Raw genomic sequence first — 8,792 nt, 5'->3', positions numbered from 1 at the left:
GAGGAATCACATGACCCATAAGGTTCTCGAGCAGATGGATCGATCTGGAATGAGAACCAATCATATGTTTCATCACCTCGATGTTCTCCTTCATCTCTTTCAGCACCCTATCATGCTTATTTACCTTGTGGAGAATGATCGAGAGCATTCCTTCGAAACGTTTACCCTCATTGTCTCTCATGAGGAGGGATGTATTTGTCCTTCCTTTTGCATTGGACTTCAATCTCCCCTATATTTTTGGCCAACTCATCCATCTGAGTCATCAGTGCGGCCAACATGAAGTCCTTTTCTACTTCTTGGTGTGTTTCAGCCATATTATCAAGCAGGTGGGCTGCTATCACATAGGGCTATTGTGTAATACCACCCGAGATGTGTTGGTTAGCCAATACCTTATTTCCGAGACCAAGACTTCTGTAAAAGCAATCCAGGAGGACTATATCGGGAATTTCATGAGTTGGGCATTGAATTTGCAGTTCATTAAACCTTGTCGATGCCTTATGAATCCGTTCACCTTCCAATTGTTTGAAGGTTAAAATGTGATCCCTGAACATCATTACTTCTAATGGAGGGAACTCCATTTTCCCGCTATTACTGCTCGACATACTCACCTCCTCCGTTTCAAAGCTCAAACAAGAAAAACACAAAGCTAAAAATTAAGTAAGTATTACTATAATTAATAAGAACAAAATTCAACAGAACTAAACATTCTCAAGTAACACCACTCCCCGGAAGCGGCACCATTTTGATTGTTTGACGTAATCTAAGACACAACTTCCAATTCAAGTGTCAACTATCGTGTGTAGTAATATAACCCAATTGAATGGGTTGGGGTCGAGTCCCAAGGGAGCGGTTAGTAATCGAGAATTAAATAGAAAAGTAAAATTATGTTCTAGTCAATCATAGCTATAAATATTTATGAGTAAAAGCATACTAAATCAAGAAGTGACACGAATATCAATTATCAATGGGGGATTTGTATTCAGCTAATGAACCAAAAATTGCAAAAAATATAAAGATGCGAGATGGGGAGACAAGATTCTTGGGATAAAATAAACAATCGGGTAAATGTTATTGATAGTAAATTGCTGAACATTTGTAACTAACCTAGAATTTAGTGGGGGTAAATTTTCTCTCGAACAACTTACCCCGAATAAACTCAATTTCTCTCGAACACCGAGTTGTAGCAATTAAGCACAACCTTTGCCTTAGCCCATTCACTCTTTCGAGCTGAATGTGTGGGAGAAGGTGTAGGATTCACTCTCTCGAGCTGAATCCACGACGACCTAATAACCACAGGCTATCGATTTAGTAGTTTTGGTTTTAAAACCTCTCTCTCGAGCAGGCCAAAAATAGTGAGATGAAATCGTATTGGCAACTACAATCCCATTAATTTCAAACACAACTACTAAACAAAATCACATTTAAACAGCAAGTAGACTAACAATGAGCAATACCCAACAGTAAATTTAACCCATATTCACATAATCACACCCAAGAATTGGGGTTTTTGCTAGACATGAAAAAGAGATAGAAATCGATACCAAAATGTGTTCCCATCAAATGGGTACGATAAATAATGTCTTTAAACACATCTAAGATGAAGATTTTTTGATGCCCACTTCAAATCTCTTGGAGATGAAAACCTTCAAAGCTCAAGAACAATGTCTCCCAAAAACATTAAGAACTCAAACTGAAAATATTCTAAAAAAATTAATAATAATTCTCTACCACTTTTTTTTATTTTTAAGCTACTAAATTAAATGGGTATTTATAGGTTTCTAAAATTTGTGCTGTGAAGGCCACTCGGCGCAGTTAGTCAGGGTCGCTGATGCATTCGGCGATCCGCCCTTTGGTCTGGTTCATTGTCTTTCAACTTTTGCCTTCAGCATCTTCGCATTTTGAATCATTGGGCGATATGGTGTTGCATCGTGGGACTGTTCGGCGACACGCTGACTGCTCCCTTTCATCACCAACTTGACTTTTCCTTCAGGGCTAAGCACACTGGAACTTTGGGTGAGGTTACGGCCATTCAGCGACTCACCTAATGCATTAGGCGATCCTCAGGCCTTCATTTCTTCGTTCTTTCAGCCGCCTTGTTCCTTTTTGATCCACAGTGTCCATGCTTTGTCTCTAACTCCAAATACCTGAAACTCAATGGATTTACATTAGTTATTGAGACAAAATATGCATTTGAGGACACTAAATCCATTAAAATAAAGCCCTAAATGAGTCCAAATTATGGACTTATCACTCTTCCTCCACCATACTTAGGTATCTTATAGTTGAGACTGAAGAAGGGAGAGAGCAAACCCGATTTTTTACTCATACTCCACTAGTCGGTCGATATGCAAGTCAATGACCTTGTTGGAAAAATCCATTCCATATGGCGAATTGGACTTCTGTGCACACCCATACTTCAAAAAATCTACTCAAGTTGTGGTCTTTTCAAGCACTAGTTCATCATCATGATAATATTGTAACTCTTCCTCCAAGTTTTGGTCGTCACATAATTCAAAGTGAGATTCAGTGGGAGAACACAATGACTGTTAAGGGAGAGTATCATCACATTCCAATGTATTAGGAGTGGACCGATGATATACATGGTGATAGCCAAGAGATATTGGGTATGACCCAAATTTATGATGTAGTTTATGCATCTATATTCACTTGTGATTGTAATTCAGACATTTTAGAACCGTTCTATGAGCTTGGTGTCCCAAAACCAATACACTTCTTACTTCTGTCGATGAATTGTTTATTTCTTTATGGGATTTACATACTCTTGGAGTCTTACCAATTTGGGGGTCTCTTTTTATGAAGAAATAGTGTCGGAGGGCAGGGAACTTGTGGAATTCGATGAAAAGAAGACAAAATACATTCCTCGGACTTTTGAATATTTGTTTGCGGCGTATCATCATATTCGGGGGATTCATCAAGAAGTATCTTTTAGAAAGTGGACAAGGTTTAGGTATAAGAAACTTCAGAGGTATGAAACTGCTCCACCAAAGGAGGAAAAGAGGTTTGCTCTCCCCGAATCAGCCTATAATCCTAGTGGAGTCTTACCTGATACAACAAGATGGTCACATGTCGAAGAAAGGATGTTTTCTGGACTTGGAGTGAGAGTTCACAAAAGAGATGAAACATATCTAGAAGTTTTCTTATTTTGTTGGTTGTATGCTTTCATCCTTCCTAATAAGGAAGGTGAGTTTATTCATCTAGGGACTTTCAAGATGGCAAGTTAGATGGCGAGTGGGAGTAAGATCAGCTTTCTGATCCCCGTATTAGCCAACATCTGCAATGGCATAAATAAGATCTCTACTCCATCATAACCTAATTAAATCAAAGTCTTCTTCCCCATTCACTATGTTTATGGTTTGCTTGCTCATTGTTTCAAGACTCATTATGCTTTTTCCAATGGGCTTTTTGTTCCCACTATGGTAGTATATTCTTGTGAGGGAGGTGCAAGGTGTTTTGACAACAATGATGGGAGAAAATGCATTCATGGTGAAGAGAATGTGGCTTGGACATCTACTATGTTTGATAAGACGTAACCCTTACTTTCATGTGGATAATAATCATGCACCATTGTTGGAGTTGAGTTATTTCATGAGTATTCACTTCAACTATCTTCCTCTTCGATGTACAGATTCATTCATTGTTGAGCCATATAGTCCACATCGCTTCAGCCGTCAATTTGGATTCTACCAAAACGTACCTAGTATCATGAAGAATGATATTCGTAGTGCCTATTTAGACAAAGGTCTTATATTTTGGTGAATTTGCACTATGAGTTGATATGTATCATGATCAACTTTTCCTTCAATCACACCTAATGTGAGAAAGTCCTTTGGATTTGACTATCAAGCTTTGTGAAAGAAAACTCATACGAATTTTCTTGATGAACATTTGTAGAATTTAGTGGATGTTTCTAGGTTGATTACCATCATACATTTGGGTTCAGGGGAAGTGTGTAAGAACAAAATCCTTAACACTGGCTTGCCTTCTTCTTTGGGTGTTAAGGTACCCCAGTAACGTAAAATAAAGTCTCAATTTCCTTCAGCAGCACTCAAAAGGAAGACACCTACTCAAGCCGCTTATGTTTCAAAGAGGTTTCTTGAAGGTGAGAGTGAAAGTAGCAGCAAGGAAATCTTTTTTTAGGAGATTAAGGGTATTAGATGAAACTATTCCACACATGGTTGAATCGTGTGACAATGCAAGCATCACTTCAAGGACTAAAAGAGTCTTTCTCAATGAGGTATGGTTAAGACCTCTACTCTATCGGCTATATCATAGCATTATTTTTTTGCTTGACTATTTAACCCTCTCCTTTTTTATGTACGAGAACAATATTGTGATACCGCTACGAGAAAAGTGACAAGATAGTGGTGAATCTATATCTTGTTCAGATTTTGATGAAACCACCTCCCATGACTTAAGTGAAAAGGGGTTACGTCATATATCTTGTGATGAGGTTAAAGGCGATTTGGGGTATGAAGCACACAAACATTCAGCACCTGCTATGTCTCTATTTGATAGGAAGAAAGGCATCTTAGATGCTCAAAAATATTTTATTTCTGTTCTCTGGAATGTCATTTAGGGAAAACTTTCAAGAAGTGACGTAAATTCTGCTTCTTCTCTTAAAGATGAAATCCAAGTAATTATCAAGGAGATGGACTACACAGACGTGGATGTTTCACCTTTAAAAAACTTATTGAACTCTTTTTTTGAGTTTGCCGATTCATATGATGAGGCATGATCAACTCTTTATGATATTAATGTGGAAAGCGCCAATAAAGTTGTTTATAGCGGCGGTAGAACATCTTAAAAATGCTACATTTGAGGAGTAAGATAAAATTGAGGTGGTCTCCTCCCTTCATCACTTTCTTGGTGATATGAAGAAGGAGATAAGAGCGTTATGCAAAAGGGCACAAGATTTGGAAGTCATTTTGACAGCTGCCAAGGATGAAGCTGAAGGAGCCAAGTAAGCAACCTTACTTGTTGTCAAGAAATTTGATGCATGTTTTGATGCAGACTTACCAAATGGTCTATGGCAAAAGAAAAAGCATCTAGAGGTCATGCGTCAAGAACTGATTAACTACAAACAATGCTTGGATTAGATTTTATTTATTGATTTGTTTATTTCTTTAGTGTTTGATCGATATTCTAGATGATTTTTTATTTCTTTTTTTTAATGAGAATAAAGTTTCCTTTTGATTCATCTTACATCCAGCATAATACACATCTTTTATTGTAGTCTTCAATTTTCTCTTTATTCTCTAATTGCAAGTTTGAATAATCCAAGCTTAACCTATATTTATGCCAATAAGAATAAAAATAATGGAAGTTCCTCATTTATTTAAGATTCTGCATTCAAATATGGCTTGCAAATATTGATGTTTTAGTGCAACAATTTGAAAGACTTTTGAAGGATTCAACTTACTGGGTGGATTGATTAAAGACTCTAACTTGCAGGCTTGGAGATTTTGAAGATTTCAACTTGCATACTAGGAGGATTTGGAGACTTCAACTTGTATAGTTGGATGAATTTAGTGACTTAAAGCATCTTATTAAAGAAGCTCATATTTAATAAGGGTTTCTCCACTACATCGACCCATCAATACTTCGTACAGGTCTAATGTTTGATGAGAAAAAAGATAAAATAAAATACTTATCGCTTTGACTTCAAATGACAGATCAAGATGGAACATATGTTTTCTTGACACTAATGCAACTAAATTTAGAATATGGTTCAAAGCGCCTGCGTACCTTAGTGAAGAATATCAAGTCACAACGTAGTTTTGGGTGAGTGTTTTTTTTGTTATGCCGTACACAATTTATACTCTTGCAGGCAAGGTGTGACATGGAGTTTAGGCTTGTACCTTAAGGAGCATCATCTTACTTCAAGGGTAGTACCTCTTCAGGAATTTTGCATTAATAGGACTGATCCTTATGCCATCTGCATCAACAAGCCTCTAAGCACCATTTGAATATACTTCTTGTACGACATATGGCCCATCCCACTTTGAGGTAAAATTTCCCCTAGCCTTATGAGAAGTAATGATGGGTCTTGTTACTGCGATAACCCTGACTCCAACTTGGAAACACCTCAAGAAAACCTTCTTATTGAGAGCACGAGATAAATGAGCTTGATACCATTCAAGGTTTTGTTGGGATTCTAACCTCTTTTCATCAAGTGCTTCTAACTCAACAAGACATAGTGGAACATTTTCTTCTTCAGGGAGCCCTTCTTGAATAGCAAGTCTTAAGGAAGGTATTTGACGCTCAAATGGCAAGACTGCTTCAACTCCAAAAGCAAGTGAATATGGCGTTGTATAAGTTGGAGTGTGGTATATCGTCCTATATGCCCACAAAACTTCTTCCATTCTTTCATGCCAATCCCGTTTGGACTTGGAGACGCCTTTCTATAGTAGGTTGCATAGAGTCTTATTGAAGCCAAAGAGATCACAACTCTTATTCATTAACTTGTTGTCAAATGGTTTGCCATTGTCTGTTATTATATGGCGAGGGATACCAAAACAATAAATAATATTCACTCTAATAAAATTTGCAGCATTCTCTTCACTTCTATAAGAGCGACAACTTCAACCCATTTTGAGAAGTAATCTATTGCAGCCATGATGTACAATTGTCCACCAGAAGATTTTGGTAGTGGTCTACAATATCCAACCCCCAAGCGTCAAATGGCCAAGATGCAATAGTTGGTTTTAATATTTCATATGGTTGATGTATGAAATTTGCAAGAGTTGCACATTCGAGCATAATCTAAGCAATCATTCACCATGATTGGCCAATAATACCCCATACTCTTTATGTGAAAGTGGAGCTTTTGTCTAGATTGATGTGATCCACATACTCGTGAGTGTGCTTCTTGCAGAGCTTTGATTGCTTCCTCCTTTCCCAAACATCATAAGAGTACTCCCTCAAATGATATTCTATATAATTATCCTTGTAGTAAAAGAAGCTAGGTGCACGACGACGAATGTCTGTCTTTCTCCTTGGATTTTCTAGAAGTATCCCATAACACCTATAGTTAATAATGGGTAGTCCCCAATCTTCCTTCGCGGCTTTTGAAATGACGATAAGATACTCAAGGTCATTTTGAGTATCTTCGTCCTCATTCGGTTGTTCGTCCTTATTCGGTGGTGGTACTATCCAGTTTTGACAAATAGTAACTTGAGTCTGATCAGGAAGGGTTAGAAATGAAGCCAAGGCAGCCAACTCATCATTTTTTTAATTTACATTCTACGCACATGTTTAAGGGTTACATCACCAAGCCATCCTATCAACTTTTGAGCATAATTATGATAAGGGTGCAATTCGGGCGTGTTCACCTCAACTTTCCCAGTGTTCACTACAAGAAAGTGGAGATACAACGACATTTTCTAAATGTCGTATCGTGATGTTTAAATGTCACAAATTTGTTTACCGACATTTATTTTACATTTGGACCAAATGTCGTAAATTTTAGTGTCGGGGATATTTCCGACATTTAGGTAATTGTCGAGAAGAATTTGTGACATTTATTTTATGACATTTAGGTAAATGATGAAAAGAATTTGCGTCATTTACTTTGCAACATATATGTAAATGTTGGTAAGATTATTACGACATTTATTTTTTGACATTTATGTGAATGTTGATAAGAAATATATGACATTTATTTTTCACATTTATGTGAATGTTGATAAGAAATATATGCCATTTATTTTCGACATTTAGATAAATGTCAGTATGAGATATATGACATTTATTTCAACATTTAGGTAAATGTCGGTGTGAGTTATATATGACATTTATTTTTTACATTTATTTTTTCGACATTTATGAAATGTCACTTAAACTTTCTGACATTTAGATTAAATGTTAGTAAAACAAATTTCAAGACACTTGTGACATTTATAAAATGTCACATTGAAATTTCCGTCACTTTAGTTAATGTCAACAAATGCTATTATTGAATGTCATAAAAATAGGTGACATTATTTTATATTTTGCCAAATGTCATATTAATATTCTAATGTCGCTACAAAGTTTCTTTAAACATCCCAGAAAAATCTATATACAGTTTTTTCTCAAGACACAAATACATACAAACAATCTGTGCATTCAAAACTATCTTCTTCATGATATTCAAGAAATATTATATAAAGCAAATAATTTCTAATATTATAATTAAAGAATAAAATAGCAAAATAATAAGTTTTCTGTTAAACTAAACATTGTCAAAACAAGTTATCTTTTCTATCTAAAGTAAAATTGAGATATAACTAAATGTAATAATCTCAACATAAAATCAACCAATTACTCCTAATTCAAATGGAATTAAAATCTCCAGTAAATTTGCAATAGATCTTTATGAAATCATCAATGCAAAAGTCGAGCATGATGAAGTCGACACTTGACCTCAATTTCTTTAAAAATTCTGCACAAGAAATGCACATAAGAAAATTTATAACTATATAATAATAGAAATTAGATCCCCATTAACTAGAACAAATTGGAATATCAAAAATGACTAATTGATTTTTTCTAAAAAAAATAATATTAAGGAATTGATGCAAAAGCAGTAATTATATACATGAAATTTTCCTTCTTTTGAAAGAAAAGAAAGATCTTGTAGTTTTTTTCAAACATACCCATTTCCTTTTATTTGTGCCAATTACGGTAGTTCCAGTCTTCTTGATCATGTTAGCCTGAGATAAAACATTAAATTGATAATTTTGATACTCTACGAAATACAAAACTTAACATTTCATTGAATACATAAGTGT

This window comes from Solanum stenotomum, chromosome 12 (genome assembly GCF_019186545.1).
Source record: "Solanum stenotomum isolate F172 chromosome 12, ASM1918654v1, whole genome shotgun sequence".
In the NCBI taxonomy this organism is placed as follows: domain Eukaryota; kingdom Viridiplantae; phylum Streptophyta; class Magnoliopsida; order Solanales; family Solanaceae; genus Solanum; species Solanum stenotomum.
This window is presented reverse-complemented; position numbering follows the sequence as displayed.